This window comes from Castor canadensis, chromosome 11, assembly GCF_047511655.1.
Source record: "Castor canadensis chromosome 11, mCasCan1.hap1v2, whole genome shotgun sequence".
NCBI classification, from domain to species: Eukaryota; Metazoa; Chordata; class Mammalia; order Rodentia; family Castoridae; genus Castor; species Castor canadensis.
The window spans coordinates 28,010,110-28,024,398 of record NC_133396.1 but is presented as its reverse complement, the minus strand read 5'-3'; the positions used below and the strand labels follow the sequence as shown (position 1 = coordinate 28,024,398).

General features: G+C 42.1%; 1 protein-coding gene across 2 annotated transcripts in view; it reads left to right on the top strand.

Annotated features, from left to right (window-relative positions):
- Ca10 (carbonic anhydrase 10) overlaps positions 1-14,289 on the top strand; it is a 502,636-nt gene that overhangs the window by 430,508 nt on the left and 57,839 nt on the right. The gene's annotated exons all lie outside the window — the stretch shown is intronic.

The window sequence follows — 14,289 nt, the reverse complement described above, 5'->3', positions numbered from 1 at the left end:
TGAACCATTTAATTAACTTAAGTGTTTAAACTTCTAGAGGTGTTGATTGATTCTAATCAGTATTTTCTGCTACCGTAATTGAAAGCTTCCTCTCTTGGACTATTGTCAGTGAAGCAAAAATTATTTGTTCAAAAAAAGCAAAATATTGTTTAGTCTTTGGCATAATCTAACACAAATTTACTTTGGCCCACAATTATATGAACTTTGGGAGACCAGAATGGAGCCAATTTCTGTTTCCTTTGAAGTTAGAGAGCCAGCCACAGGAAGACAGCCTGTGCAGCAGGCCCAGGGAGGGGAATTGTACCACTTCTTGCTGGGACTTAGACATCAAGCCAAGCCACTTTCGGGCTTGGCAGCTTTTACTTTTCATGGAAATTCAGCAGGCGATGTTTTGCAGGGACATTTATCACCTAGAGAAGATTTCCTCTTTTAACAACTCTTGTCTTAGGAAAATAAATCAGCATTCTAACCTCCCCCCTCCAATAGCCACCCTCCAGGAGCATGCAAACCTCATTCCTAGAATAATAGCTGCACATTGAGTAGGTCTTCCTTCTGGTGGTGAGGATAGAGTCTGGCTTCTAAACCTCAGGTGCTCAGACAGCCTGTATTGTGTTTATCTGCCCTTTATAGTCGTATGAGAGGAAGCCTGACCTCTGGGAACAGCGCCACTCTGCAGCCACATCAGACTTGACCCCAAGACCACTCCCAGCTTTGGCTTCTGAAAACCAGGGTTTGGCTTCTAAAGACCATGTTTCCTATTGGTTCAAAAAGGTTTTCTGGTGAGCTGTTCATGATCTCTCCTGAGACAATTCTGTTCTAGTTGACTTCTGTTAGGCACAAAATAATGTGTTATGGATATTGCATTTTTCTGCTCAGAAAATGTCAGCTGCTAAACTTGATCAAAACGACCTCCAGTTCCTCAGCACTGGCTCATTTTAATTATTGAACTCCTCTCCCTGGAAAGCACGCTCTGTGCTGTTTGCTGAGACACTGGCAGTTTTAACACAATTTGGAAACTTTTCATAGATTGATCACCCCAGGAAAACAGGCAGTTGATCACTAGAGATATTCTGCAGTTGAAATTAGTTTGCTGGATGATGACTATGGAGAAGTGGAATGTATGGGGTTTTCTCTCTCCCAGCCACCCAGCCTACCTGCTGCCTATGAGACAATCCCTCATCACACAACTGCAAGCCTTTGCTTCCTGCCTACTTCAGGGACCCAGGTCTAGAGCACAGCAAGCTCACCACCTAACAACACAGCCAGCAAAATCTTACCTCCCTGTCCAAATCTGTCTTTTACCTCCTTCTGCTTCAGTATACCCTTCCAGCCATACCACCTTTCTGCTTTGGAAATACTCTAATCTTTCCCTACCCTCAGGGCCTTAGTACATGCTCTTCTAATATGTGGTTTGCAACCTTGGATGCACATTAGAACAGCCTAAGATTTCATCTCTAGATCAGTTAAATTACAACCTTGAGGCAGGGTTCATCAGCAACATTTTTTAAAAGCTCTCAGATGGTTTTCATGCATTTCAAGCATTGTGAGCCATTGCCCAAGATCTTCACATGGCTGGGTCCTCCCATGGTTCAGGTCTCAACTCTTAACATCCCTTCCTGAGAAGCATTTCCTGATGATTTTCTCTGAGGTAACTCCCTAGCACTCTGCATCACTGGCTGATTTTACTTTTTTCTGTAATACTTATCACTATCTAAAGTTATCTGTTTAGCTTTTGTTTATTAGTTTATTATCTGTCTTCCCCAAAAAAGTTCAAGCTTTAGGAGAGCAGGGATCTTAGTCATCCTATTGATTTCAATATCAGGACATACACTTGATACATAGTAAGTGCTCAAAACATACTTTGCTGGCTGAGCAAATAAGTAAATAAGTATGTGAATGACTAAATAAATGAGTAAGCAGGTGAGGGAATAAAACTGAGCTTCTGCCCAAGTTACTGTTTTGACAGTGTGCTTCCCTTTATGAGACACAACTCAGAATACCTGGGGAATATTCCAGGAATTGTAAGAACTTTTGTAAATGCTACAGTGTACCCCCAGCACAATGATAAAAAAGTGGAAAAAAAAAAAAAGAATACCTGGGGAACACAGACTTTGCAAACATTCATCATTTTCTACTTTGAGTTTCTCAAGATAAAGATGCAAAAAAAATTCTTTTTAACAATGACAAATTTATATAACCACCATATAGCACAAGTTGTATATTGATATTGAAAATTCTGTGAAAGCTGAGGTTTTTCATGTCCTGTGCTACCATGTATCCTCTCATCAGACACGCAGCTGTCAGACCAGCCAATGCTTCCCAACCCAGGCTTGTTCCCTCCCCGCCTCACTAACAAGTCATAACAGAGGCATCACAGATGTTCTCATTCCCTCCCTATTTGTATACCCTCCCTTCCATGCTCCCTGGAGAAGGGTCTTGATACTGCACTGGTCTTCTGTAGAATCTGATTGGAAGAACTAGAAACAGCATGGAAAGACCATGTCTTTGGAATTCTCCTATTAATGCTGTCTTCTGCTCACCTCTACTCCCAGCCCTTTCCTGGGTTGGTGTCCATAAATGTCTTACTCCTGCAACTGCCTTCATCAAAATCCCCCAGCAGCTCATCCTTTGACCAACATGCTTTCCAACATGAAGAAGCCTAATGAGTTCTTCAGGCACCACTGCCACCACTGTCCTCTTACTCGGAGCTGCCTCCAGTTTTCTATTAAAGCCAAACAATTGCTGGGCACAGTGGCTGCTGCCAGTAATCCTAGCAACTCAGGAGGTGGAGATCAGGGAGGATCACAAACAGTTCAAGGTCCATTAGGCAAAAAGTTCATGAAACCCCATCTCAACCAAGCTCAACAGTTGGGTGAGTAGTGAATGCCTGTCATCCCAGCTATCTGGCCAGGGCATAAATGTGAAACCCTATTCAAAAATTAACTAAAGTAAAAAGGGCTGGTGACAAGGCTCAAGTGGTAGAGTGCCTGCCTAGCAAGTGCAAGGCCCTAAGCTTAAACCCCAGTACTGCAAAAAAAAGAGCCAAACCACTACTCCCCAAAACAGAAAGAAGGTACAGCCTCCCATTTGACCATCCAGTCTTCCAGAAGGGATTCCATTGTTATGCTTAAAGATAAGAGAAAAACATATTCATCTACTTTCCTGTCCTATCTGATAGGCATAGTACCAAGATGGTGAACAGCAGATTGTGCTGCCTCTTATCTGTCGTGGCTATCCTCAGACATCAGCAAGTGCATTTCTGCTTCAAGGAACAAGAGGTACCTCTAGTGACTGAGGGAGCTAACTCACCTTCAGAAAGTGAGGGCCTGAATATTTACACCGTATCAGAGTCTGACTCATTCTCTACTATTGTGAAAACGAGTCACAGTGCCTAAAGCTTGTGCAGGTATTAGGGATATCTAAGGTCCAAGATTGACTCTGTAGCCCAGAGGAGTCTACAATTTGATTGTAGCTGAATCAAATAGGCTCACATAACCTTGCTCTCACCAACCTCACCATCCAGAACAGTTCAGAGTGTACACATGTGCCTCAAGTTATAATGGGATTACATCCTGATAAACCCATTGTAAGTTGAAAATTCATTTCATCCCATACACCTAACTACTGATCAGCACAGCTTAGCCTAGCTGGCTTTAAACATGCTCAGAACACTTACACTGGCCTGCAATGTGGCAAAATCGTCTAACACACGTCTATCATATTGCAAAGAATTGAATGTCTTGTGAAACTTTGACTGAAAAACAGAATGGTTTTATGGGTACACTTTTGCACAATCATGACCTCAAAAAGTTGTCTTTTGAACCATTGTAAATAGCAGACATCTACACACAGAAGGCATCCATACCCCCAAAACTGTGGTGCCCATTAATTCACTCATATATTTACTAGGTGCCTGATCCTTCTGTGAGGATCTAGGCAGCAAGGGAATACCCAGGATTGGATGGATAGTGAAGCTTTAAATAGAGCAGTCAGAAAAGGCATCAGTACACAGAGAATGTGATGTGTGAATAAAGGCCTAAAGGAGACAAGGAAGTCAGCTTGCAGATTTCTAGCCAAGAGACCTCCAGCCCTCAGGCAGAAGGGTGCCTGGTATATGGCAAGTTGTAGCCAGAACTCAGGTGTTGGGGGAGAGTGAATGGGGCCCAAAAGGTTGACTAGAGCAGAAACTGAAGTCTTTGAGGGTTGGGGCTTCATTTTGAGTATGACAGGGACTGTCAGAAGTTCCAGCAGAGGGGGAGGGGCATCCAACTTAGATTTCAGCAAGTTCATTCTGGCTGTTTAGCCAACAGAAGGCCAGAGAGGGCAAAGGCTCAGATAGGAAGGCTGGTTAGGAGGCCCCTGCAGTCATCTGGGGAGGAGACACTGGCAGCTTAGACCAGGGCAGTACCAGTGGGAGGAGAGAAGAGTAGCTGGATTCCAGATACATTCAGAAAGGAGAGCAGACTGTAACTGCTGATGGACTTGGTGTGCTGTGGGGAACAACAGAGGAGTCAAAGTCTGGGGTCACAGAAAGGAATGGTTACAGGAGAGCCCATTCCTGGGCCCACTTAGGAATCCCCTGCAAACCAGATGAATCCTTAAGTGAGCCCAGAACTACAACAAAGGTTGGAGTTCATCTCACTGGAACTGCATTTCATTTATAGAGCACCAAGTAGACATCAGCCCTGATAGTAGGCACTGGGCCAACAAAACTCCATTTCCTCTTCCAACAATTCAATGGTTAACATGCCATCGTCCTCAGAGAGGAGGAAGTTGAGGCTCGAACAAAGAAAATTGCCCAGCATCACAGAGTCACTTGGTGCTAGAACCCCAACTTCAGCCAGTCTACCTGGCCTTAGACTCAGGCTTTCAACTACTGTGCTGCTAGACTGCCTTCACAATACTTTTTAACTAAGCTCAAGAAAAACTATGAATTGTACTTTTTCCTCTGAGGTGATTTAAACTAACTGACTTTCTAGTCTGGGAAACACTACCACTTTGAATGTAGTGGAGACTCCTGGCCAACTTCCAACTCTCTGACCTTTGGTTTGCAACCTTTTCCACCTATCTCCTGAACCCTCTGTCAGAAACTTAGCAGTAGCCTCATTGCTGGCTATATGTTGCAGGTTTCAGAGTAATGGCTAATGTCACATCCATTTTGGTTCAGAACTACAAACACACACACACACACACACACACCAAGAGATTGAGACACTCCAGAGCATTTAGAGAGCACCTTGTTCTTATGTGTAGCAAATTTGCAACCTATGAGTGGCTTTCTTTAGCACATTTTCCTAGCTTGTCCCCAGGTGTGGGGAATTTATGTCTGTCACCCTGTGGCACTAGCCATATTCTCCATATTTGTTCACAAAAATGTTTATTGAGAATCTCCAATGTTTCAAGGAATGCAGTAGTGAGCAAACTAGACAATTCCTGCTTTTATGAGGCTGATAGCCTGAGGTTGGAGGGTGAGGATGTTAAACTAAGGAACCTCTTTGTTAGGGTCCCTTAGTAGGGTTTGTGCTCCACAAGGAAGAAACATTGGTCTGTGTAATCACAAAAAAAGAGCCAGGCCTCACTTGGGAGATGAGAGAATGTCCCTGCTGCCCTAGATAGAGGATGGAGAAGAGCACAAGTGGTCCAGATAGAGGCTTTGTAGCTAAGGGACTATAAGAAGTTTAAGGGACAAAGAAGACAAGTCAAGACTTGATGCACAGTGAGGTGAAGAGTTGAGAATGACCATAAGAATGACCTATAAGAATGTTCGTCTTTAGCCTGAAAGGAATAGGAATTCACTATGAGGGGGACAAATGAAAAAAGATATGTGACAGGTCTGTTTTTGAGGGGCTGACTCTGGTAGGAGAGAGCTTGGAGAGGCAAAGGGGACAGGGGAGTCCACCACCAGCAAAATTATTACACTATCTGCACTTGCATGGTGATCTATTTTACACTGATGGCTCCTGTAGATAGAATCTTAGTATGAATGGTCCTCTAGCCCAGCTACATTATTTTATGAATGGAAAAGTGGCCTAGAGAGAAGTAACTTACCCAAGACCACAGGGCCACATTACAGAGTCAACAATCAAATCCAGCTCTTTCCACTTAAAGACTTTGTGCTTATAACCATTGTCTCAGTTATCTGCATTTGCATGAAGACTGGAACATTTCCAAGTATTGATTCTGATATATTTAGTATTGTATCTCCAGTGTTTGGTGGGAGTAGGTACTGAGTATGTTGGATGGATGAAGTGAGGTATGGATGGATGGATGGATAGATGGACGGACGGATGGATGGATGGATGGATATATTTGGAAGAATGTTCTTTTTTTCTATACTCCATGAACTTCCACAACAACAGTTGAAAGAAAAATAATCTTTCCCTTAGTAAGAACCACACTTTATGACCTTCCTTCCTAAAATACATGGCCTCTAGTCATGGCGATCACTCTTGAGCCTCCACAATGTGTCCCCAGAGGACATCCCCTCCACTTTGTCCAATTCAGTGCCCAGGTAGCCTCAGTCCCTGAAACTGATAAACCTACCGCAGTTGTTGGGGATGGCAAGCAGTCCGGGATCAGTTAGGTCATGCACTGTCTCCTTATTTTGCCTGGAAAGGAGCCCAGCAAGCCAACCATCCAAACTGAATTTTAAAAACTTTAATTAGGTCACCATAAAGATTTGCTTCTTTTAATGGCAGAAAGCCCAGTTTCCTAAGTATGTCCTCAGTAGCTTATCATTTGCCACCCCACTACTCCTGTTCATCCCACACCCTATTAAGGGAGGACTCTGAATAGAATGTGGATGAAGTATTATCTCCCATTTATAAGCAAGGGGGCTTAGAAAATGGCTCAGGGATGATTGGTCAAAACATGCTGTGGACAAATATCCTTTCATTTACTCCTCAAATAAAAAATGAGGTCTTGTCCCAATATTATAAACAAGAAGAATGAGACCATAGAGTCTAAGTGGCTTGACTACCTCAACATTTTGACTCAGATCTGCTAGGGACATGCCTATTTTTCTCTCAACGATAATGGTAATCCAAATGGGTTGACTCCCTAGTAGTAATTATTCAGAATACAATCATTGAAACTAACAAACAAAGAAAACTTGTCATCAGCTAACATTTGTTGATCGTCACCTCCCATACACAGGATATCTATCAAAACATAATTCAGGCCAATTGGACATTCCCTTTTAAACTTGGAGTACTAAAGTAGGGAACTCATTCAAGTCCCTAGCCTGCCACTTTCTCCATTATATGAAAGATACCTACCCTCTCTGAGGTTTAGTATCTCCTATGCCAAATATGTACAGTTTTTTGTATACAACAAATTTGCAACAGGGTACATATGGCACACTTACAATTGGATCATTTGAGGAGAGTGTATTACAAAAGGACCATTCATGAAGGCATGGGTATAAGAGACCTACGAGGATAACGCTCTAACACAGATATAGTAACAGCCTGGTTGTTATTAACTAGAGGTCCAAAGGGACAAGAGGAGGGAGAGATCACAAAACCTGTGAGGAGAGACATTCTTGTAGAGCCAACATCCCAGAGAGAGACAGTGACCTTGAGACACAGCCAGCTTGAAACAACTTCATAAGGCAAGAACCAGGGACATAAAGGCTCTGATATCCCAATCTTCTTTCCTCTGATTTCCTTCCAGGACAGCCACTGGCAGAACCTGCGAAGGCCAGATGGCACTGGAGCCAGTCAATGCAGTGCACATGGCTGGTCTGCCCAGGTAGAGTGGCAAAAGGCAGAGAAGGTGCCTGGGTGCAATTGGAAACCACCAGTGCACGGCACATGCTCTATCTGCATGAAAGTGACCCCATGAAGATGACATGAGTTCATAGAGGTGAGGGCACTCTGTAAAACTAGTATACAGAGTTAACTGCTAACCTGGGAATAAGAATTAGCTGTGACCAGGCACCAAAAAGGAGATGGGAGTGATCTGAAAGAAGAGATCCAGTAAGGGTCTGCTTTTCTTCCCTTCAAACCAAGTAAGAGCTGGGGTCCAAAAGCATTTCAAAATGACAATCAAAGCATTCTGGGCTGAAATATGAATCTACCACCTACCAGATGAGAAATCACAAGTCTCTTAACCTCTCTCCACCTCTGTGCCCTCTTCTCACACCTCTGTGACCCTCATGCACAGGCTATAAATCCACTTCATAAAGTGCTACGAGTAATAAAGGGAATAGAAACAGGAACACAATGCCTGGCACCTAGTAAATGCTCAATAAATGTATTATACAGTGAGTGAATGAATAATTGCTTGAACCCCTTCTGGTTCCAGAGGGCAAGAGTCTTATTTTCTAGTCTGGGGAAGGATTTGTAATACCTAGGCAAGGTACCAAGATGAAGGCGAGACCAAACATAGGATGGGTGGCCAGAGGTAGGTACAGTGACTGCAAATATACAGAAAGAAGAGGAGATGACACGTCTAAGAACCCTATCTCAAGCCAGATAACATATAGGTTGCAGCCAGGCTCTATGATAATGGAATTACAATGCAAGCTAGAACCTTTCATAGAATGTCTAATTGGTTGAAACAGGATTCTTCTGGCGATACATTAGAAATGACTGTGAAATTGCTTTCTTTGCCAGTTCCCAAATATGGATGGATGACTGAGAATTAGCTATTCTGAGCTTATCATTTGGGGATATAAATAATATTTAAAGGATGAACTGAGGGAAGGAAGTGGGCATTTGTTGAATATCTTGGAACCCAACTGGTTCACATAACAAAGGTCCCAGACTTCATAAAGCTTAATTAGCAAAGGGAAACAAACAAGAACAAGAAAAATAATTTAAAAACAAATTATATGGTGTTGTGGATTTTGTGTCCTCCAAAAAGATATGCTAAATCCTTAACCCAAGTACCCATGAGTACGACCTTATTTGAAAACGATCTTTATAGATGTACCCTATCAAGTTAAAATGAGGTTATTTTGGATTAGATTGGCCCATAATCCAGTGACTGGTGTCCCTTCAAGCAGAGGGAAATTTGGACACACATGAAGGTGGGATGCCTAGGGTTACAGCTACCACTCAATAGCTAGGGCAGGTCATGGGTCACTTTCTCCCTCAGAGCCTCCAGAAGGAACCAACCTTGACAACACTTTATTTTTATTTTTTTAATTGTTTTATTATTCATATGTGTATACAATGCTTGGGTCATTTCTCTCCCCTGCCTCCACCCCCTCCCTTACCACCCACTCCGCCTCCTCCCTCTCCCCCCCACCCCCTCAATACCCGGCAGAAACTATTTTTCCCTTATTTCTAATTTTGTTGAAGAGAGAGTATAAGCAATAATAGGAAGGAATACGGGTTTTTGCTAGTTGAGATAAGGATAGCTATACAGGGAGTTGACTCACATTAATTTCCTGTGCGTGGGTGTTATCTTCTAGGTTAATTTTTCTTGATCTAACCTTTTCTCTAGTTCCTGGTCCCCTTTTCCTATTGGCCTCAGTTGCTTTTAAGGTATCTGCTTTAGTTTCTCTGCGTTAAGGGCAACAAACGCTAGCTAATTTTTTAGGTGTCTTACCTATCCTCACCCCTCCCTTGTGTGCTCTCGCTTTTATCATGTGCTCATAGTCCAATCCCCTTGTTGTGTTTGCCCTTGATCTAATGCCTTGACAACACTTTAATTTCAGACTTTTAGCCTCCAAAACTATGAGCAAATGTCTGTTGCTTTAAATAATTGAAGCAGCTTGTGGTGATTTTTATTGCAGCCCTAGGAACCTAAGCATATAGTATACATATAGATGGCAAGTGCTATATACAAGAAGAGTTCTTAGAACTGAGTGAGAAAGGTAAAGAAGGAGGAGGTGTGCAGGCAAGGATGGCGTCATCAGGAGGGGGGACAGGCTTTGTCACAATGTACCCCCTGTACAGCAATAATAATAACCAAAAAATATTCCACCTCACTCCTGTTAGAATGGCTATCATCAAGAATGCAAACAACAAATGTTGATGAGGATGTGGGGGAAAAGGAGCCCTTACACACTGTTGGTGGGAACATAAATTAATACAATAACTATGGAAAACAGTATGGAGGCTCCTCAAAAAACTAAAAATAGAAGTGCCATATGATCTAGCAATACCATTCCTAGGGATATATCCAAAGGAATGTAAGTTAGGTTACAATAAACTCACCTGCACACCCCTGCTTATTGCAGCACTATTCACAATAGCTAAGCTATGGAAACAGCACAAAATGCTCCACAATTGATAAATGGATTAAGAGAATGTGGCATTTATATACAATGGAATTTTGTTCAGCCATAAAGAAGAATGAAATTGTGTTGTTTGCAAGTAAATGGATGGAACTAGAGAACATCATCTTAAGTGAAGTTAGCCAGGCTCAGAAAGCTAAAGGCTACATGTTTTCTCTCTTAGGTGGAATATAGGCCTAATACAAATACAAGCAATATTATGAAAAACAGGTCACACTAAGGGGAGGTCACTAACAGGAGAAGGAGGGTAAAAGAAGGAAGTTAAGAAGGTGAATATGGTTGATGTGCTTTCTATACAGGAATTAATATAGAATTTTTAAACATGTTGAAATCACCATAAAAAGGGGACTAAGGTAGAAAGGAGAAAAGTAGAGGGGATGAACCAATTCAGGTTAAAATATATATATACATGGAAATGTCACAATGAAACTCCCTGTAGCACTATCATAAGTAAACAAAAATGCCTTTTTTCAAAAACAGAAAATAGGAAGGTAAAACAGGCCCTGTCTGGGGGATTGGCACCAATGGGGGTGGGGAGGACATAAGAAAAAAGTGTAAAGGGATGAATATGGTCAAACTGTTATGTATTCATGTATGAAAATAGAAAACTGAGACCCGTGGAAACTATTTCAGGAATAGAGGTAGGGAGGATAAAAGAGAATGACAGAGGGGTGAATTCAACTATGATATATTATAAGAACTTATGTAAATGTCACAATAATACAACAGTATTACTTTTAAAAAAAACTTTAAATTTTATTTTTTAAAAGGAGGGTGAGATTTGACAAGAAGCCAGCAAAGTTGTGGGTAGAGGCCCTGAGGGAAAAATGTGCCGTGTTCAAGGAGCACCAAAGAGGCCATGTGGTCAGACTGAGCTAGCAGAGGTGGGAGACAAAGCTAGAGAGGCCAGTGGGGCCAAGCCATGGGAACCCGGTAGGCCATTGTCAGGATTATGCTCTCACTCTGAGTGGGCAGGTAGCTGTGGGAGGGTTCTGAATGGTGCAGTCACATAATCTGAAATATGATTTAGGATGCTTATTCTGGCTGCTGCATTGAGGACAGATGGAAGCAGAACAAACACAGAAGCAGGCCCCCTACTAGGAGGGCCACTGAAGCAATCTAGCTAAGAGAGTTTCCTTGACAGCCACCTTCAGCAGCTTTCCAAGGACACCCTCTGGTTAGGGGGCTGAAGTTGTTCTCCACAAAGCATTCCATGGCCACTAGGCCTACCATCCAAAAGTCAGTCCTTTCACCACATCCTTCATGCAAACTTATTCTGAGATCTGGGAAAGAAAAAAGGAAAGCACCTTGCATGCATCCTGGGTTTCCTTGCCCTAGACTCTCAGGTTACCTCATGGGGCTGTTGCAAGAATCAAATGAGGGAACATCTGTGGAAGCATTATTAAAAGAGCATAAAGCACTAGATAAATGCAAGTGATTGTAATTAATACTAATAACAGTCACCCTTTCTTCACTCTGCAACTGTTAGCCTATAAATACCAACAAGGCAATGTCTCATGAAGAGATTGATCCCCATGTGGGGAGACAACTGGTGTATACATCTGCTGGGGAGAAGTTTTCATTTAATAGATTTCATCGTGACAAGATTAGCAATGCCCTGTTACCACAGGCCATCTGTTGGGGTGGTACAAGTAGCCTTGTCATGCAGAACTGGACCTTCAAAAAGAACAGCAGTTAACCAACACGCAATAAATGAAGTCATCTGATTCTTCTATAATGCTTCTTTTAAGTGATGACTGGTTTTGTTTTTCCATGTTCAAGAGAGATATCTTGGCTGAAGCTAAGCAAAGACTAGGTGTGAGAAAACAGGCATGCATTTGCATAAATTGGTAGACATGGGGGCTCTGCATGCTTCTGGTTGAAAGAAGATGTTCAAAGGAAGTTAGAAAATAATATGGAGGTTCCTCAAAAAATTCAAAATAGGAACCACCTTATGATCCAGAAAAACTACTTATGGGTATATACTCAAAGAAAATGAAATTAATATCTCAAAGATAGATCTGCACTCTTCTGCTCATTGCAGAATTATTCACAATAGCCAAGATATAGAAGCAACCTAAGTGTCTGTCAATGAATGAATGGATAAAGGAATTGTAATAGATACCTGATAGATAGATGACAGATAGATAAGTATCATTCAGCCTTAAAAATAAGGATATCCTGCCACTAGAGACAACATAAATGAACTTGTAGGACATTATGTTAGATAAAATTAGCCAGGTACAATAAGACAAATATATGTGGAATCTAAAGTCATCAAACTCATAGAAGCAGAGACCAGTGGTGATTACCAGGGGCTGCAGCGATAGGTAAATGAGATATTGGCTAAAAGTCCAAAGCTTCAGTTATGCAAGATAAAGACGTTCAGGGGACTTAAGGTAGTGCAATGTGACTATACTTAACAATACTATATTGTGTGTTTGAAATCTGCTACCAGGGTAGATGTTAAGTGTTCTCACCTCCAAAAAATTGAAAAAAAAATCAGGCAACTATATGAGGTGAAGTATATATTAATTAGCTTGTTTGTGACTATTGTTTTACGCTCTAGACAAATATCAAAACATCAAGTTTGTACACTTGCTTATATGCAAACGCTGTTATACCTGAACGAAGCTGAAAGAACCAAATGGAAGGCAGGATGGTGTGTCTTTGTCAGGTACTGGTCCTATGAGAAAGTGAAGGAGACAGTTTTATCCAGCAACCTTGAGAAGCTTAGAGTGCATGCTGTTTTGCTTCAGAGTCCAGATGAGCTAAGGGGATGGGGGAGGGATGTTTTCTGAGTGTCTGCAGAAACCAGGAGGACAGCAGTGAGAAGTGGAGAGTTGAGGACATCAGCAGCCGTGGCAACATCTGCTGTGCCCAGCAGGAAGGCAGAGAAACAGCATCTTGCAGGAAGCGGCAGCCGCCAAGGAACAGGGGACACCTCTACATGACTTCAAGTACCCGATGCCAGTGCAAGTCTGAGCTGGAGAACAGAAGCCGACTATCACCTGGGCTGTTGAAGGGTCTTATAAATCACTGGGGAGGACATGGTAGTGATGGGAGAGAGTAACATCCTGCGGGTGTGCAGAGATGGCAAACAGTGAAATTGGAGCATTTAACATCATTCATAACCACGAGACAAAGTAGCATGAGGTATCCAGGTTGCCACAACAATACCTGCATTTATTACATGCCTACAATATGCCAGGCAGTGCGATGAGTAATTTCATTCATTCATTAATTCATTCGAGAGATATCTATTGGGTGCCTTCTTTGTGCCAGGTTCAGTTCTGGCTGCCTACGGTACCTCAGTGCATAAAACACAAAGATTTTGGCCCTCAACTAGCTTAAATTCAGGCAAAAGGAAATAGGTAATAAGTAATAAATAAAAGCAATATCTGGTATGTAAGGGGATGGTAATTGTTGTGGAAAAAAGAGTGAGAGAAATGGGAAGAAGGTCTCAGGAATAGCACGAGTAGGGTAGAGAGCTAGTTAGGGAGTCAGGGTAGTCCTCATAGAGAAGACGATACAGAAGCCAAAACTCAAAGGGATGAGCCATTGGACAACTGGAGGGGAAATGTTTGGGGGAAACAAACAAACAACACCACCAAGAGAAATAAAAAAGACCACAGGAGGGAGCTGACACAAAAACATCAAAGGAACATGCTTGCCTGTTGAATTTTAGAGATGGCCAGGAAATGGATGAAGCTGGAGAGAAGTGTGCAAGGGGGAGGGTACCAGAAGCTATAAGCTCAGATAAGATAGAGCTTTATATATGGTTAATCTTCACAATAGGACCAAACTACATGTTTACATCCTAACTTTCCAGAAAAGAAGACAGGTGCAAAGAGTTGAAATAATTTGCCTTCATGGGTACAGCATGGAAGAGAGGGGATGGTCCAGCCCTAATGTGATGGGTTTCCCATTATGTTAACATTATTACCTCTTAAGAGGCCTCTATTAGATACATACCTGTGGACCTGACTAAAATCAAAGTCATATGGTTCACTACATTATTTCCCAGAGCCAAAAGAAAC